General features: G+C 39.1%; 1 protein-coding gene across 1 annotated transcript in view; it reads left to right on the top strand.

The window, feature by feature from the left end:
- Window positions 1-20350, top strand: part of LOC141245425 (protocadherin-9-like) — a 1804993-nt gene that overhangs the window by 36030 nt on the left and 1748613 nt on the right. The window lies entirely within an intron of this gene.

Raw genomic sequence — 20350 nt, 5'->3', positions numbered from 1 at the left:
CTCTTGCAGGCCTGGGCCTCTGTTACTAGGCCCGCCTCCGGAGCAGAGCTCATGCAGAGCCCCTGCTCCCTGCCACTTCTGCTCAGACTTCTCTGCACTGAACTAAGATGGTGCCCACCTTTTATACTCCCTTCTCAATGCACCCAGGAACTGCTTCCTCCCTGCTCCTGCACTGCAGGGTTCCCCTTCCTCAGTGTTCCCTCCCCCCACTCCAGCCAGGGACAGGGACTGTCGTGCCCATCTCAGGGGCATATTGGTCGCCCTGCCCCACGGCAATGTGGTGTAATGCATGCAGGTGTCGGGTCCTGATCCACACTCCATCCTTATCTGAGAGTGAGATATCACACCTCTGGGTGAGGTGCAATACGTCTGTAGCAACCGAGCCCTCGGTGCTACAGTTCCATTTATCTTCAGCCTAGGTGACGTATTGTGATACAGGGCCGTGATTTTGGCTATAAAAGGGTCCCCTAGACCCCTACCCCAAGCTTTTTAAGAGAATCATATATGGCGTGCCAGGAGACTCTATGGAATGCTTTCTCAGCATCCAACGAGAGTATCTACTTACAAATTTTTAACTGCATCTAGCCCAGGAAATACTTTGTGCCTAGTAGCAGTGTCTGCTAGTCAGCGGATTATCCCGGCTGTTAAGCAAGCTACACCACCTGTAGTTTGGACACTTAATTTTTTCAAAGGAAATGCTTCGGGACCACGGGATACTCAGTGAAGAGCATCAGGAGGCACCCCAAGGCATAGGGGCTGGGACTGGCACTAGGATGCCTTGCGGTGGACAGCCGAGCTCGATCCTTATAAAAGCTTTTTAACTGCAGCAGCTTTAGTGGACGCTACTGGAGCTGGAATTACGCGGCTGCTGGCATGAGACTTGCCCTCCAATAGATCCTTGTAAATGGATTTAAAGTGTATTCATTCAAATTAGAGGGACAATTTAAATTAAAAAGCTTAGAGCTGCCTCCACCACAGGGGGGCTCTCTCGACCCACCAGCGGACAGGCACCAGTATTGGGAGAGGGGGGCTGGCCGTCAGGGTTCACCGCGGCTCTGGCACAAACCCGGCGACACGGAGGTGGCACGGGCAGGAGCGGACTGGCCGTCTCGGCTTCTCACTTTTTGGATTTTAGAAGGGCATGACATGCCTATATCTGTGTCTCCCCCTCCTTTTACTCCTCCACCTCTTTTCTTTTCGCATGACTATATGTACTTGTCACTTTTCCATGTGTTAGTTGTGTCTTCTGAGCAGTTTGTCAGCTTTTGGACACCTTTGAAGGTGTTTTCTATGTGTTTCTATGTGTTTTTGTTTGCCTGCCATTGGTTTTAACGGTGTTCGAAGGTGTTCGACGAACAGTTCGACGAACAGTTCGGCGAACACACGGGTGTTCGACGAACCGAACCGAACTCGAACACTACGGGGGTGGCTCAACACTACTTACTACTCCCAACCTATACCAACAAAAAACATGTTCCAAAAGCCAAATGTTTGCTCTCTTCTTTTCAAGACCTGTCATGTACCCAATCAGTATTGTAAAACCACATATAGAATGTTATTGCATTCAGGAGAAATTGTGCAATACATTTTGGGGTCCAATTTCTCCTATTATGCTTTTCAAAAATTAATACATTTAGGGCTAAAACATTATTTTACTGGAAGAAAAAATTGTTTTATATCCCATTGTTATAAATTTGGTTAGTAATCTCTGGGTTAAAAAACTTCACCACACTATTAGATGAATTTCCTGAGGGATCTAATTTAAAAAATACAGTCACTTGTGGGAGGCTTCTGCTTTTATGTCACCTCAAGAGCTCTGTGAATACAACATGGTATTCGCAAACTATTGAAGCCAAATTTCTGCTCCAAAAATCAAGTAGCACTCATACCTTTCCAATCACTGCTGTTTACTCAAATAATGTTTTTTGAACACATATACATATAACCGCGTTCAAGAGAAATTGATTAACAAACAGCAATGTGCATTTTCTTCTATTATCCTTTGTAAAAATGAAAAATGTGGGAATCAAATAATATTTATTAGAAAAAAAAATAATTTTTCATTATTTGATTACACTTTGCAGTAAGTCTTGTGACACATCAGAAGGTTTAAACCTTCTGATAGCAGTTTTGAATACTTTGAGGTATGCAGTTTTTTAATTTGCATTATAATAATAATCTTTTTGTTTATATAGCACCAACATATTCTGCAGCACTTTACAATTCAGACAATTTACAGACATTATTGGCACTGTCCCCATTGGGGCTCACAATCTATATTCCCTATGAGTATGTCTTTGTGAGAGGAAACCGGAGAACCTAGAGGAAACCCATGCAAACATACAAACACCTTACAGATGTTGTCATTGGTGGGATTTGAACCAAGGACCCCAGCGCTGCAAGGCTGCAGTGCTAACCATTGAACCACCGTGCTGCCCCATTATTTTGGGGTGAAAGGGTTGCATAGGTTTAGAAATATAGACACCTTTAAAACTGAATTGATTTGTAAATAAATAGGATTTGTACATTTTCTTAAAAAAATGAAAAATTGCGTGTAAACTTTTAACCTTTCTAACATCCTAACAAAATAAAAGTACATTTGAAAAAGGAATCTGACATAAAGTAGCCATATGATAAATGATATAAATTAACTTTTTTTAGTATGAAATGGGGGGGTGGAGACTCCTAGGCAGATCTAGTATCACCCTCTCTACCCTATTGTCCCTATATAGGTTCCGCACCTATCGCTGAGCAGGAAATCTAATCCCTGAATGTCCCTAGAGCTAGGCCCTAGGTAGGGAGGGAACGAGGTGAACACTAGTCAGGCCCCATAATAAGTAAAGACAACAAGGTAGACAAACAAAGGGGATACACTTAGCTTGAGAAGACCCCAGAGAGATAATGCCAATTGTCCTCCAAGGGAAGTCCAAGAAGAAACTAGCCAACTACTAATACTCCAGGCATTGAAAGAAAAACATAAAACTATCACTGGCAACTTTCTGGAGATACTGAGTTTTAAACTACCAAGCAAGGGTGTGCTAATTAGCAGCAGAAGGTGGAGGTCGCTGCTGGGTCCTAAAGGGAGAAAGATATCACTACACTACAGAGATGAGAGGATCAAGAAGGCATCTGCAATGCCAAGCGACCTTCTACAATCGGATCCAGAGTGACTGTCTGTCACACTTGATATACCTGTGACAGAACCCTCCCTTCTACGAGTGGCCTCCGGACACTCAGGACCAGGTTTCTTAGGATGAGAGGTGTGGAACGAACCAACCAGCCTGGGGGCATTCACCTCTGATCCCGAAACCCACATGCTTTCCTCTGGACCATAACCCCTCCAGTGCGCCAAGTACTGTAGGGAACGATGCTGGGGACGAGAATCCACAATCCTCAAAATTTGAAACTCCAAATTATCATCAACCATGATTGGGGGCGGAAGCAGGGGAGTGGACTCAAGAGGTTCTACATATGCAAACTATGCAATTATGTAATTTTCGGAGGAAATGAAAGATACACTTTAAAAATAATCACGCTCATTCTCAATTGTATTAAATGAGCACACAGAATCTGCATCTCTTTACTGTAAGATCCCAGATGCTGTACTTGAGACATTCTTCCCACTAAGTAAGGCTTATAAAGCACAATACTTCAAGCTAAGGTACTCATGCATTTTAGACATCAATCTAGCAAAGTTCATGCAAACAGCAGTGGCGAGCTGCACTGATAGCGTTCAATGCCTATGATATTTGCATGATCAGTTAATATTTCATTTCATTTGGCAATCATCCATGATATATGAATAGCATATCTGACGTTCCTCAATATTCCAGAAGTGCACCACTTAAAATGGTGCTTGCTAGATCTGTATCTGTGCTTTCAACCATCTTTCCCATCTGTTCAAACTTATGAACACTCAGCTAGCTGAGTGTGCATGTGCTTTCAATAGGAAGAGAATAGTAAGCCACTGCAGGCACCTGTGGTGGCAGCTTATTTCCCCCAGAAACAAAAAGATTGAGCTTTGAAATAGAATATGGCCAATACTTCTCATCCCTATCATTATCTGTTGGGGAAGAGATGGGAAGCCCCCATACATGTTATATGTTTGGCCGATCCTGCTAAAAATTGGAAGGTGTAGGGTAGCAATAAATCTGAGTTCACAACATTATTCTTGATACTATTGATTGTCTAATGCATTTTTATAATAAAATAAATATTCTGCAGTTTCTTTCTGGCATTAAGATTTGGGCAACACAGAGATTTTGGGTGTGACACAGGTCAAGTGACCAAAGTTAATTGTACGCAACTACTACATCGCAGAATAAAGCGAGTGAATGGGAAGTGAATTATGTGACTGAGACAAGCAAGTAACAATAATTTTGAACCAGTTACATCTGTTACTTCAGTCCATATAAAAAAGAAAATGATCGTACTACTCTCTATTGTCTGTCACAAAAGAAGTGCGAATAGAAGTCTTAGGAATTTGTTATTGCCAGAACGTTTATGGTGTTTCCTAGCTGTATACAGATGAGTTCAATTTTAACACTAAATCCAAATGCTTTATACTCTGTGCAAGCAGATTAATCATTGTAGGACTAACAGTGCTCAACCTATGGTCAATTTGTGTTGTCTGGATTCAGAGTGGTTTTCCTGCGCTGCTGTTAAACTCACAAGGAGGAGCTGGAGAAGCGATGAGGTTAAGGATGCATTATTTATTGAGAGGGTTACAAAGTCAATGTGTTTCAAAGTTAATCCAAACTTCTTCCTCAGGACATAACCTTATAACCTGAATAAGGTTATGTCCTGAGAAAGAAGTTTGGATTAACTTCAAAATGCGTTGACTTTGTAACCGTCTCAATAAATAATGCATCCTTAACCTCATTGCTACTCCAGTTCCTCCTATTGAGTTTAACAGCAGTGCAGGAAAACCACTCTGAATCCAGACAACACAATTTTCTGGTCTGATGACCCATATACTGCAGCAGCTGACATACTTTTTTGAAATTGTTGCAATGTGTAACTGCACTAGGTGAGCATGCATTCATTTTCATATCTTCTTTGTTTATCGGTTAAAACCCTATGGTGCACTTTTTTTTATCTCCACTTTTTCCCTTCTCATATGGTAATTTTGTGTCAAAAGACACTTTACATTTATCCTCTAGAGACCCTTGAGAAAGCGGCTTGTGATGCAAAATGGCAGTAGACAGAGTAAACAGAGCGATTTATGATGCAAAATATCCTCCTCATGATTAATCTGCTTGTATGGAGAAGATAAAATAAAGTGTTTTGATTTTAATTTGGTGGATGACACATAATTTTTCTTCTATTATTTTTGTGACTTGCTTGTCACAGTAACTTGTGATATCCATTTACTTGCATTTTGCTTTGATGTATCAATGGCATACAAAGCTCTTTGGCTGCAGGACCTATGTCAAGATCGAAGTCATCATGTAACCCCACCATTAAAAGAAAAGAGCTTGAAAGAGAACACACATGATCATTGTAGGTGAACGAAAACTATCAGGAGTTTTATTCAATCTTTTAAAATCCCCATACGTCATTCCAAAACAATTATAGACATAGAAACGTAGTAACTTTGTGGATATTTGTTATATCCTAACAGGATATACTGACATGCATGATAAAAATACAGTAATTTACGCAATTAGCTGTAATATATTACAAATGATTGGTGAGACTTAAAGGGGTTTTCCCATCAACAATAGATCTTGGAATAAAAATTAGTTCCACAATTGGATGTTTAAAAAAATGTCCCTGTGCTGAGATAATCTTATAAATGTGCCCCTGCTGTGTACTGTGTAATGGTTGTGTCTCACCATACAGAGCTGCTCTAGTTCATGATCTGATCATACCACAACTCCTGGGCAGGGGAGGAGGCAAAAGAGAGCATAGAGACAGGACATCATGGGATCTCAACTGATTCTTTCTTTGAGTTAAAACAAAGAGTTAAAAAGGGATGAAAATATTTTACTTCACAGAAAGGAGTCTCTGCGATCCCATGCTGTAATGTCTGTATACTCTCTTTAGTTTCCTCACCTGGACAGGAGATGTTGTATGATCAGACTCGCTGCATGGGCAGACACAGCTATTTCACAGTACATAGCAGGGGTACATTTATAAGATTATCTCAGCACAGGAACATTTTTTAACACAATTCTGCAACTAAACATTATTGCCAGATCTATTGATTAAAATGTACTTTGTTCATAGGAAAACCCATTTAAGATCCAGAGCAAAGAGCTGAATGAAGGACTGCAAAATATGGGAGACTTTGACATTTATGGGCTACATAAATCATTGAGTAATACTTAGTGAGGTTTTGTAATGGTGCAATGTGGTGGTGGTTCCTGATAAGCATATGGTAGCTACGTATAACTTTAAGCTTTGTTTACATTATAATATAATTATGAATGAGCATTCTTAAAAAAGCTTATTTCATGATTAGCTTGCATTGTAAACAGGCTGCCGATCACCCGATGATTGAGTAAAACATTCTTTCATTTGGGGAAATGATCTTTTCCGCAGAGCAAAAGATCATCATTCTCAGTGGTGTATCTCCCTAGTGTGCATAGACTGACCAGAACCTGTCAGCTCTGTGTGCATTAGTTATTTTGGTCTGCGTGTCCAAACAGGCATTTAAAAGTCTGCTGATTGGTAAAAGTGTACCAATCGGTGGTCCTATAATGCCACTGTTTGGTCCATGTAAACTGACCCTAGTAGACTTACATGTACAATTAAGCAATGAATTACAGATATGGCATTTTATTTTACCTGAAAAAATCTAGATGTGGGGAACGGACAAGCACAATAGGGTGACACCCTAAGGAGGAAGAGTGAGTAAATGCTTGGTTAATACTGATCTTGTAGAGTTTTGACAGGCACAACTCCAATGTAGGAAAGTAGGAAATCAACTCCTGCTGCCCGGTACAGTGTTGAAACAATTGAATAAATAAAAAGTATTATTATTATTGTTGAAGAATTGGATTAGTCCACCTAACGTGTTTTATCCAACTGGATACAATTTTATCTTACCTTGCACACAATGCATTTCCAGTGCTGTGAATAAAAAGCTATTATGATATAGTAAGGTGTAACTGGACACCTAAAACAAAGTAAGTCATTTATAATGTCAACTCATGTATCAAGTCACCATTTTCTGTATCACAATTTCTTTCTGTTTTGTGGTATGTGCATCATGGTAGACGATGCTTCACCTACAGTAACATGTAAAGTTTGGGTACCCCTGGTCTAAATTACTGTTATTGTGAACAGTTAAGCAAGTTGAAGATGAAATGATCTCTAAAAGGGACTAAAGTTAAAGATGACACATTTCCTTTGTATTTTAGGCAAAAAAATATATATACAGTGGTGCCCAAAAGTATTGGCACCCCTGCAATTCTGTCAGATAATACTCAGCTTCTTCCTGAAAACGATTGCAATCACAAATTCTTTGGTCTTATTATCTTCATTTAATTTGCTTGCAAGGAAAAAACACAAAAGAGAATGAAGCAAAAATCAAATCATTGATCATTTCACATAAAACTCCAAAAATGGGCCAGACAAAAATATTGGCACCCTCAGCCTAATACTTGGTTGCACAACCTTTAGCCAAAATAATTGCGAACAACCGCTTCCGGTAACCATCACTGAGTTTCTTACAATGCTCTGCTGGAATTGTAGACCATTCTTCTTTGGCAAACTGCTCCAGGTCCCTCATATTTGAAGGGTGCCTTCTCCAAACTGCCATTTTTAGATCTCTCCACAGATGTTCTAAGGGATTCAGGTCTGAACTCATTGCTGGTCACCTTAGAAGTCTCCAGTGCTTTCTCTCAAACCATTTTATAGTGCTTTTGGAAGTGTGTTTTGGGTCATTGTCCTGCTGGAAGACCCATGACCTCTGAGGGAGACCCAGCTTTCTCACACTGGGCCCTACATTATGCTGCAAAATTTGTTTGTAGTCTTCAGACTTCATCATGCCATACACACGGTCAAGCAGTCCAGTGCCAGAGGCAGCAAAGCAAACCCAAAACATCAGGGAACCTCTGCCATGTTTGACTGTAGGGACCGTGTTCTTTTCTTTGAATGCCTCTTTTTTTTTCCTGTACACTCTATGTTGATGCTTTTTGCCTAAAAGCTCTACTTTTGTCTCATCTGACCAGAGAACATTCTTCCAAAACATTTTAGGCTTTCTCAGGTAAGTTTTGGCAAACTCCAGCCTGGCTTTTTTATGTCTCAGGGTAAGAAGTAGGGTCTTCCTGGGAATCCTACTATACAGTCCCTTTTCATTCAGACGCTGACGGATAGTACGGGTTGACACTGTTGTACCCTCAGACTGCAGGGCAGCTTGAACTTGTTTGGATGTTAGTCGAGGTTCTTTATCCACCATCTGCACAATCTTGTGTTGAAATCTCTCGTCAATTTTTCTTTTCCGTCCACATCTAGGGAGGTTAGCCACAGTACCATGGGCTTTAAACTTCTTGATGACACTGCGCACGGAAGACACAGGAACATTCAGGTCTTTGAAGATGGACTTGTAGCCTTGAGATTGCTCATGCTTCCTCACAATTTGGTTTCTCAAGTCCTCAGACAGTTCTTTGTGTTATGATCTGCTACAAGCACTAAGGAAAGACAGGAGATCTGTCCCTACAATAGAACTAAACTGGATCCCTACGATGTAATGGGGAACCTGATCCTGCGATCCGACCCGCTAAAGTCCTCGGCTAGTCTGTATGAAGACCTATAGATGCAAGCGAGGGATCCCTACAAGAACTAGGGACTGGGATAAAGTTGGACTCCTCCTAGCAGAAATTGTAGCAGTAAAAGACAAACACACAACATAGAATATAGAGGTCAGAAGACCTAGCAAAACTAACAGAGAAAGGTAACAGAGTACCAATCTACCTCAAGAGTAGAAAATACAATAAAGTCCAGCAAGGCCAGGAGGGCGGAGCCGGATTAAATAGGCAAAAATGGTCATGTAACCAGCAAACTAGAAAAAACCTAACAGGAGAGTTCTAACACTTTGGTCTTCTTTCTTTTCTCAATGCTCAATGTGGTACACACAAGGACACAGGACAGAGGTTGAGTCAACTTTAATCCATGTTAACTGGCTGCAAGTGTGATTTAGTTATTGCCAACATGTGTTAGGTGCCACAGGTAAGTTACAGGTGCTGTTAATTACACGAATTAGAGAAGCATCACATGATTTTTAAAACAGTGCCAATACTTTTGTCCACCCCCTTTTTTAGGTTTGGTGTGGAATTATATCCAATTTGGCTTTAGGACAATTCTTTTTGTGTTTTTTCATTGAAGACAAATTAAATGAAGATAATAATACCAAAGAATTTGTGATTGCAATCATTTTCAGGAAGAAACTGAGTATTATCTGACAGAATTGCAGGGATGCCAATATTTTTGGCCACCACTGTACTTTCATCTTTAACATTTTAAAAATTACAAAAAGTAAAATGGGATAATGCAAAAGTCTGGACACCCTGAATAGTTAGTACCTACTAGCTCCCTATTTTGAAAGTATCACTGCTTGTAAATGCTTTTTGTAGCCAGAAAAAGGATTCTGGGTCATCTTGCAAGCACTGCTATTTGAGGTCTAGCCACAGACTTTCAATGATGTTAAGATCAGGGGACTGTGAGGGGCATTGTAAAACTTTCAGCTTTCACCTTTTGAGGTAGTCTATTGTGGATTTTGACTTGTGTTTTGGCTCATTATTCATTTGTAGAAGCCATTCTCTATTCAACTTCAGCTTTTTTACAGATGGTATTATGTTTGCATAAAGAATTTGTTGAAATTTCATTGAATCCATTCTTCCCTCTACCTGTGAAATGTTCCCCATGTCATTGGCTTCAACACAACCCCAAAGCATGATTGATCCTCTCCCATGCTTAATGGTTGGTGAGATTTTCTTTTGCTGAAATTCTGTGCCCTTTTTTCTGCACGCATGCTTTTGTTCATTGTGGCCGAAGAGTTGTATATTAACCGCATCAGTCCTCAGGACATGTTTCCAAAATGCATCAGGATTGTTTAGATTTTTTTTGTATGTTTCTGATGCTGAATTTTAGGGTGAGGATGCAGGAGAGGTTTTCTTCTGATGACTCTTCCATGAAGGCCATATTTGTGCAGGCGTCTCTGAACAGTAGAACAATTTACCAATACTCCAGAGCCTGCTAAATCTCTCTGAAGGTCTTTTGAAGTTAAGCAGGGCTTTCACTGAAATTTTGCTTGGTTTTCTAGACTTTATCTTGACCTCCACTGTTCCTGTTAACTGCCAATTCTTAATTATATTTCGAACTGAGGAAAAAGCAACATGAAAACGCTTTGTTATCTTCTTATAGCTTTCTCCTGCTTTGTGAGCCTTCACCATTTTCATTTTTAGAGTACTAGGCAGCTGCTTAGAAGAACTTATGGCTTCTGTTTATTGGCACAAGGTTAGAGGAGGCTTGGATTTTTTGAAGCTGGGAAATTTGCATCACCTGGCTATTCCAAACAATAATAGTGGACAAGCCATAACCCTAACAGGCTAATTAATGTCTGAAACCTTGGTCATAGATATCTGAGCACACAAATCTCCAACGGTACCCAAACTTTTGCATCAGCTTATTTTCGTTTTTCTAATTTTTAACATTAATTTTTTCTAAAATACAAAGGAAATGTGTCATCTTTAACTTTAGGCCTTTTAGAGATCATTTCATCTTCAACTTGCTTAACTGTTCACAATAACAGTAATTTTGACCAGGGGTGCCCAAACTTTTACATGCCACTGTATAGCTGCAGAGAATTTCGCTAGATGTTTTTTCCTAATAGGACTTTAATTTAAATTTATATGCACATTTGGTTATCTTTACGGATATTAATAATTAGTAGTCCTATTTTATCAAATTGGTCAAGCTTGCATAAGATTGTCCAAATTACATATTTTATTATAATTTGTAAAGCATTGTTCTGACCAATCTGTTGTCAATAAACCTGGAGACCTTTTTTTTCTGTAAATGCGCACATACTATGGCACGTAATCCTTCTCTCATCCAAAGCTCCTGCATACATTTCATTTTCACTCTCCATATTCTGAATGTCTGACCTCACAATACATTTTACATGATGCTTTGCATGCCTACCCTCTCTCAGTTTATATCATGCCTTTTGAATGTAAAATAGGATAACCGATCAGATAAGTTATGAGATGGTAAAGACGAATGCACTGAGGCAACACATGTAATTTCATCAGGTTAGTAGACCATAAATGGAAAATATCTCCAAAATACAAGATAAGTCAAATGATCAAGCACTGCGGAAGCACCAGAACTTGCATGAATGTAAGTAGGATGAACGTTTATTTGAACTCTGTCCATTTCACAGTTTTACTATTACTTTATGCTTAGGAGTGCTTCCATAAAAAAAGGCAACGTGACTTACATGCAGTATTTCAATATATCTACCTTTCATGATCCAGTAAAATGTTTTAGATGTAAATTGTAGAAGTGGTATGAGACAAGACATTGGCTCTGTCTGTCCTTACACTTACAGATCGGTCTATCTATCTATAAGAGGTGAGCAAAATGATTTGAAGCAAACCAAATTCACCTCTATTCTCGCTGAAAATTCTCTTTCACCAAATCCAAATTGTTTTGCAATTTGAATAATGCAATTCCAGTAAAATGGTGGCCAGAGGCCGGTTTGCTGGATTCAAAAGGGTTGTGAAGTGGTTAAAAAAATGTAAAGTAAAATAATACTCACCTCTCCCTCACCCTTATCTTGTCCACATAGCTCTCCTTTTTGTTCAAATCTGTTATTTTTCATGCCACAAATAACATCAGCCTCAGCGATGTCACGACTAGTGCAGGCCTACAACGTAGTGATGTAGGAACCGCAATAATGTATTAATTAGGCGTTTTTGGTATTTTGTATTTTTTGCTTTCATTTATGAAATTTTGAGTTTTTCAATTTGAATCTATCTATCTATCTATCTATCTATCTATCTATCTATCTTTCTATCTATATAGCTACAAAAAATGACGCAAAACCAGCTACAGAGTAAAGAATAAGTGCCATACCACTGGTTGTTACCCAAAAAACAGATAATATAAAAATAAAGAAATTAGGCGGGACTCAAAAAAAAAATCAAAAGTCCAGTGAAACTTTTATTAAGCCATATGTGTAACAGGAACATTTTGGCTTTGCAAAGCCTTTTTTGGCTTGCAAAAGGCTCTGTGGAGCCGAAATATTGCCTGTTGCACATATGGCTTATTAAAATTTTCACTTGACCTTTGATAGTTTTCCATTTTTGAGTGCCGATTGCTTTTTTTCTTTTCATCTATCTGAGATACTATCTACCTATCCATCTATCTATCTGTATCTATCTATCCTTCATAAAGATATGCAGCCCATCAGTAAACAATAAATCATCAGGGCTTTACAAAAAACAAACTGCACATGACTCACGCTCCTCTGGTCTGGTGCTGAGTCTCCATCACTGTTTTCAGTGTCGGTTATTGTCTGCAGCACTAATGTCAGATCTATAGCGCTACAATCAGTACTTGAGCTCAGCAGCTCTGCCTGAGCTGTGGCTCGAGACGTTCAGAATTGCTGAGTTCAGCTTTTGCTGGAGCGCTGTCAACACGACAGCAAACAATACCAGACACCAGAAGCAGCGGCAGAGACTCATTATTGGGACCACTTTGTTTGTTTTTTCTCAAGAGGCCATCAAGTCATATTGTAATCATGGTTCAAATTATATACTAGAGTTTATTCACCCCCCTGGTAGTGTTGCTATTTGTTAATTTTTTAGCTATATATCTCTTTGTATCTATCATTTAGAGATTAGTGGATTAGGCAAAATTTTAATTCACCTGTTCGCTCGGATTTTCCAGGTAAATTTGATTTCCCTTTTTATGCTCTAGAGTCACTCCACATCCAGAGCATAATAAAGGTAATATCTAAAATATATAAAAAAAATCCTTATACTTACTTTATTGCTAGTCTCTTCGGACCCTCCGCTGCACCCCATCACATGTACAGTACTCACCAAATCTTCAAATCACCACTGTTCTTGCTGAAAGTCCCAGTCCTCTCATGCTCAGTGTGAGCTCAGTTTGAGCAGTGATGATCTAAAGATGCGGCAAGGACCATGAATCGGAAGGGCTGGAGAGGTGGGTGGTGAGGTGAGTATAAGGATTTTTTGTATTTTTTAATATTTTGAAGGCCTGCTATGGCTCATAGTTGTATTACAAAAAAAAATCCATATTTTGATGAATGCAGATTTTTGTAAAATTCGAGTAGAATTCAATTTCACTCCAATTTATCCTCTTATCTCTCACTCTATCTGTGTATCTATTTATTATCTATCTATTATTTATCTATCTATTATCTATCTGTCTATCTAGTAACTATTTATTTATCTATATATCTAATGGATATTGGAACAGCACACAATAAACAAATTAATGATGGGTGCAGGGTCTCCCATGCAAAACATCCGCTTTTTGCAAAAATATATAAAAATAGAAAAAGCAGGCAGCACTCCAATGTTTACCAAAAAACAAGCTGACTTTATTTAGCCCATGTGGTGTTGTGAAATTTCGGTTGCAGTAAACCTTTTTGAAGCCAAACTGAAAAAGTTTCACTGCAATCGAAATGTCTCCCTCCCATCTATCTATCTACAGTATCTATCTATCTATCTACAGTATCTATCTACCTCATATCTTTCTTTCTATCTATCCATCTGTCTATTATTTATCTATTTATCTATTATCTATCTATCTATTTGTCCATCTATCATCTACAGTATCTATCTCATATCTATTTATCTATCTATCTATCTATCTATCTAATATCTATTATCTATCATCTATCTCTTAGCGAACACATATTCGGCAGTTATGTACCGTGATAAATAATGGTTAGTATTCTACTGTTGCTTTTCTATGTATCATCCATCTTGAATTTTAAAGAAAGTTAACAACATTTGCATAAATGGATTCCCTATCTAGAAGAACATCAGCGAGAAAACATGTTTTGGGAAGAATAGAATTCTATTATTGTAGTCTTTAATCAAGAATAATGACTGTAAATCTCTAGGTATCCATTCCTTCATGATAGACAAGGAAGCTGACAAATGTAGTTTTAATGGTCCTTGCTGGTGCCATTCTACAGGGGCCTCATTAGAAGACATTTTTGTACATCATTTTCCCCTTGCGAATGTCACTTTACATTATTTCCTAAAAAAGGTGGCTGTTGAAGATAATTACCGAGAAGCAAATCCTGTTTTGTAACTGTAGAAAAATCAGACACTAGAGAGTATGTCCTAACAGGCATCAAAAATTTACATTGTCACAGATGAATGTGCGTGATGAATATATGCAGCTGTTTTTACAGTGAAGCATTCCTTATTTGGTGCCCGTTGTTGTGCTTTAATTATTTGTATGTAATCGTTTAAAATATTTACTATACTAAATGAGACTTGGCGCGGATCCACGCACTTCCACCATACTTCCTGATCTGCATCGGTAATTAATGGTAATAGATGCAGAGCGAAATAGTATAATTTAAAATGTAAGAATATATTAGACATCATTACAAACAATGACATTTATGTATGAAGATGTAATTCAGCTATAAAGCTGAAGCATTAAACATTTCATTGTGAGGGTCATTTCAGGCAGATGAGATATAAGCCTGCAGTATAGATATTACAGGCAGATTTTTAATGCTTTGCATATTATGCTGGATAATCTATTTAAAGGGGGTGGCTGTGTATGGCGCTGAAAGAACATCCTATCAAGTTGTGCAATGCTGTTCCGTTAAGCCCACTAGAAGTGACTGGGAGTTAGGCTTGGCTCAGACGGCCGTATGAAAAATCATCCAGAAACAGGCAATTTTTCCGCTATATTAAAATCCGTATGTCTGTTTTTTACATCCTTATTAAATTGTACAAGGCCAAATATAGTGTTGTATGTCAATAGTTGCAATTAATTTGTTAAAAACAGTTGCCATGCGGATGGAGTCCATGTGGCATTCATTTTTTTTCTGCATACAATGAGTTTAATGGGCAAGCCTGATCCAAAAAGTATATCAGAGAAGTGAATGCTGCAATTTTTTAAATGCAAAAATGTAAAAGCATTAATCGGAACTGCATTCACTTGCATTGGTCCGTGTTCTTCCCATGTATGGATTTCATGGGAAAGTGGACATGCCGAAAATACGCTGCTCTGAACATGCCCTTGTGTTAACACAGTGTAGTACAGCAACCTGCACTGTTTTTCTTTATATAGTTTCCTTTGGTAGACTAATATTCCCTACTTTGACATTCTACTTTCAGCATAAGCAGTATGGCATAAATTATTCCCCCCATATACCCTGAACATTTTGTAAAACTCATGTGTAAAGGGGCATAACATATAGGTATTCTGTTCCACACAGCATTATTAGCCACACAGACAGTGTACAATGGACCGGCGAAAGATGTTGAAAAGCAATTATGCCATCTTCGAAAAGTGTCCAAGATGGCCACTCATACTCTGACTTCTAGTCTCAACCTGTTTTCTACACCTCCAGGTAGTTCGGTCTTGTATTAAAATGTACCTCCATTTATTGGGCAATTTGGAGCAAAGTTTAAAAGTATCAGTAGAAGATAGACTAGAGGGAGCAGAAGATTCTTTATCCAAAGCAAACACAGTTGGTTCATAGTATCTGTTATACCGGTGGATACGGCTAAACACATATAGCATGGACTTTCATTACCAGGATTACCAGTAGGAACATCTACAATTTTAAAATGTAACTCATGGGTTCTGTTGTAATATTTGTTTTTCCAACATTATGTGTATCTTATATTTTTGTGCCAGTTGATGGTTTGCACTCTGCACACTGCATATAGGGCCGATTTCACTGTAAATTATCATTTTTTTGGGCATTTATTATAGCGTAGCCTTAATTTATGATTGTTACTAAAATGAGTTTCAATTTGACATAATGTGAAAACAGATACACACAAGGTGGTGGTAGGAACCATATTAGCCATCTTGCAATGGTTGCTACAGCTATCCGTTTTATTTGCCAATTTATTGTGTTACAAAAACAGGTGACTATTAAGTTTATTACTAGTAGTCCTGGCTTCTTTATCACAGTGCAACAAATATGGGGGCATTTACTGTCATAAATTGATCAGTGGGAAGCTACCCTGCTGAAAGAAAAAAGAAAGCATACTTACCATTGTAATCCACCGCAGCACTATCGCTCCGATGGTCTCCACCCTTGAGGTCACCGGTAGTCATAAAGTCATCACTTCAGGTCTTTTGAAGACCTTCAGGACAACAGAGCTGGAGTGAGGGGCGGATTGCTATGGTATTTATGCTTCCTTTTTTTTCTTTCAGCAATGTAGTTTCACACTGATTATATTAAAAATATATCCGAAAATGCCTGAAATATCATATTCATTGATATTATTATTATTACTTATTATTATAGCGCCATTTATTCCATGGCGCTTTACATGTGAAAAAGGAGTATAATACAAGAACAATTACAATAATCTTGAACACAATGTGACAGCGACTGGTACAGGAGGAGCGAGGACCCTGCCCAAGAGAGATCACAATCTACAAGGGATGGGTGAGGATACAGTAGGTGAGGGTAGAGCTGGTCATGCAGTGGTATGGTGGAGCGGTGGTTACTGCAGGTTGTAGGCTTGTCGGAAGAGGTGGGTCTTCAGGTTCCTTTTGACGGTTTCCACGGTAGGCGAGAGTCTGATACGTTGGGGTAGAGAGTTCCAGAGTAGGGGGGAAGCATGGGAGAAATCTGGTATGCGATTGTGGGAGGAGGAAATAAGAGGGGAGTAGAGAAGGAGTTCTTGTGAGGATCGCAGGTTGCGTGCAGGTATGTAACGGGAGACTAGGTCAGAGATATACGGAGGAGACAGGTTGTGGATGGCTTTGTATGCCAAAGTTATGGTTTTGAACTGGAGTCTCTGATCAATGGGGAGCCAGTGAAGAGATTGACAGAGAGGAGAGGCCGGGGAATAGCGGGGGGACAGGTTGATAAGTTGAGCAGCAGCGTTTAGGATAGATTGGAGGGGTGCGAGAGTGTTAGAGGGGAGGCCACAGAGCAGGAGGTTGCAGTAGTCAAGGCGGGAGATGATGAGGGCATGCACTAGTGTGTTTGCAGATTCATGGTTGAGGAATGTGCGGATCCGGGAGATATTTTTGAGTTGGAGTCGGCAGGAAGTGGTAAGGGCTTGGATATGTGGTTTGAAGGAGAGATCAGAGTCCAGATGCTGTATCTTAAATGTTAAGCACTTCTGAGTTCTATATTGATTATTATGAAGGTTTATAAAAATAAGCAATTTTTTTATTCATAGCTCCACAGGAAAAATTTACAGGAGCAAGTAGAAGACTCTGCCAACTGTAAGACACAATGCATTGAATACGAGGGCACGAGTGAGGTGCCCAAGGAATTGGTAAGCCTACAGTAGACTAAAACAAAACTATTTGGCCACTACAGAGGAGACTCTTTGACCATATAGGCTATATCAGAAGAAAGGAAGGCATTTAGAAGGAATGAATTCATAGGAGGATATCCATGCATTTTAAAGGTATCGATGACAACATGGCATATGCATACCATATTGATACAGTAGGTGATGGATTTTCCCTTACCTGTTGGATTGAATATGTACATACTATAAGTACATACTCACTCATGCCGGCAGTGGTGGTGGCATGGGTGAGGCGATGCTGAGGGTGTCCCAGTGGTGCAAGGCTGCGTGCCCTGGGCTTTCATAAAATGTCAGTGGTGAGCCAAGTCCCCTTCCCATTAATTTCCCTGGTTGGGCTTCAGGAAAATACCCACCGGAGGTTGAGCATGCGCAGATTGAGATCTCTGGAGCCGAGATCTTGACTCTCGAGATTTCAATCTTGTGAGCAATGAGCAAACCCTAAAGGTTGCATTATGATAGACTCCACACTGAGATTCAGTGAATTTTTGAGAATTTGAGTGAGGAAACAATAGTTTTCAATAGTATTCAGCAGCATAAGGCAGGTTTCTTGCAAAATTTCTAAAATTGAAAATCAGTTTCAAGCATGAGACTAATGCCAGGGTCAATCAATCTTATTTTCTCTCCTGCGATCGGATGGGTTATGTTAATGACACGTTGCTCAAACTCTGCTCCGATTGTCAGCTTAGAGTGACCCGATTGCCTCACATGAAAATATCAAAGCACACTGTCAGGAGAAAATGGAGAATTTAATTTCTCCATTTTCTCTATTGCCTGAGTCTGTGGAAATTGGACTGCACTCGGGTAACATCCAAGTGCAGTCCAATAGTTTACATGCACCCATGAGTGATTGTTATCCTATTTTCAAATAAGCATGATAAAAAAACAAACGTAGCAGCAAGCACATACAATTCAGTACATCTGACATAGATGAATAGACAGTTGCAGAAACTTCAGCAGCAAAGGGCTTATCTGAAAAAGAGTAATGATTATTTCAAAAAATGACTTTTGTGCTTTCATTGGCAGTAAGCCATAATCATTAACAGAAATAAACACTTGAAATAGATCACTCTATTTGTAATGACTCTATATAATATATGAGTTTCACTTTTTGTATTGAAGAACTGAAATAAATTGACTTTTTGATGATATTCTAATTTAGTGAGATGCACCTGTGTACATATATATGTATATGTGTGTGTGTATACATGTATACAGTATGTATGTATATATATATATATATATATATATATATATATATATATATATATAGTGTGTGTGTGTGTGTGTGGAAAAAATAAAATCCAAACAGCAGCAGAAAGCAGACAAAAATATATAAATCAGGTGCATGTCCTCCAGGCATAAACCAAACCCAGCATACAAAATCCAAAAAATGAAGACAGCACTCTTTTTAAAAATCTAGTGATTTACTGCCTCAAAAAGAGCTTAGCTCTTTTTTAGCGAATAAATCACTGGATTTCTAATAGGAATGCTGTCTTCATTTTTTAGATTATATACAGTTATATGAAAAAGTTTGGGCACCCTTATTAATCTTAAGCTTAACGTTTTATAAAAATTGGTGTTTTTGAAACAGCTATTTCAGTTTGATATATGTAATAACTGTTGGACACAGCAATGTTTCTGCCTTGAAATGAGGTTTATTGTATTAACAGAAAATGTGCAATCTGCATTCAAACTAATTTTGACAGGTGCATAAGTATGGGCACCCTTATCATTTTCTTGTTTTAAATACTCCTACCTACTTTTTACTGTCTTACTAAAGCACTTTTTTTTGGTTTTGTAACCTCATTGAGCTTTGAACTTCATAGCCAGGTGTATGCAATCATGAGAAAAGCTACTTAACGTTGCCACTTGCAAGTTGTTCTCCTGTTTGAATCTCCTCTGAAGAGTGGCATCATGGGCTCCTCAAAACAACTGTCAAATGATCTGAAAACAAAGATTATTCAACATAGTTGTTCAGGGGAAGGATATAAAAAGCTGTCTCAGAGATTTAACCTGTCAGTTTCCACTGTGAGGAACATAGTACGGAAATGGAAGAACACAGGGACAGTTCTTGTTAACGCCAGAAGTGGCAGGCCAAGAAAAACATCAGAAAGGCAGAGAAGAAGAATGGTGAGATCAGTCAAGCACAATCCTCAGATCACCTCCAGAGAGCTGCAGCATCAACTTGCTGCAGATGGTGTCACTGTGCATCGGTCAACTATACAAAGCACTTTGCAAAAGGAGAAGCCGTATGGGAGAGTGATGTGAAAGAAGCCGTTTCTGCAAGCACGCCACAAACAGAGCCGGCTGAGGTATGCAAAAGCACATTTGGAAAAGCCAATTTCTTTTTGGAAGAAGGTCCTGTGGACTGATGAAACCAAGATTGAGTTGTTTGGTCATACAAAAAGGCGTTATGCATGGCAGCAAAAAAACACAGCATTCCAAGAAAAAAACTTGCTACCCACAGTAAAATTTGATGGAGATTCCATCATGCTTTGGGGCTTTGTGGCCAATGCCGGCACCGGGAATCTTGTTAAAGTTGAGGGACGCATGGATTCCACTCAGTATCAGCAGATTCTTGACAATAATGTTAAAGAATCAGTGACAAAGTTGAAGTTATGCAGGGGATGGATCTTTCAGCAAGACAATGATCCAAAGCACCTCTCCAAATCTACTCAGGCATTCATGCAGAGGAACAATTACAATGTTCTGGAATGGCCATCCCAGTCCCCAGACCTGAATATCATTGAACATCTGTGGGATCATTTGAAGAGGGCTGTCCATGCTCGGCGACCATCAAACTTAACTGAACTGGAATTGTTTTG

This window comes from Phyllobates terribilis, unplaced genomic scaffold (genome assembly GCF_046119375.1).
Source record: "Phyllobates terribilis strain yellow unplaced genomic scaffold, ASM4611937v1 Scaffold_2__4_contigs__length_985480577, whole genome shotgun sequence".
NCBI lineage: Eukaryota > Metazoa > Chordata > Amphibia > Anura > Dendrobatidae > Phyllobates > Phyllobates terribilis.
This window is presented reverse-complemented; position numbering and strand designations above follow the sequence as displayed.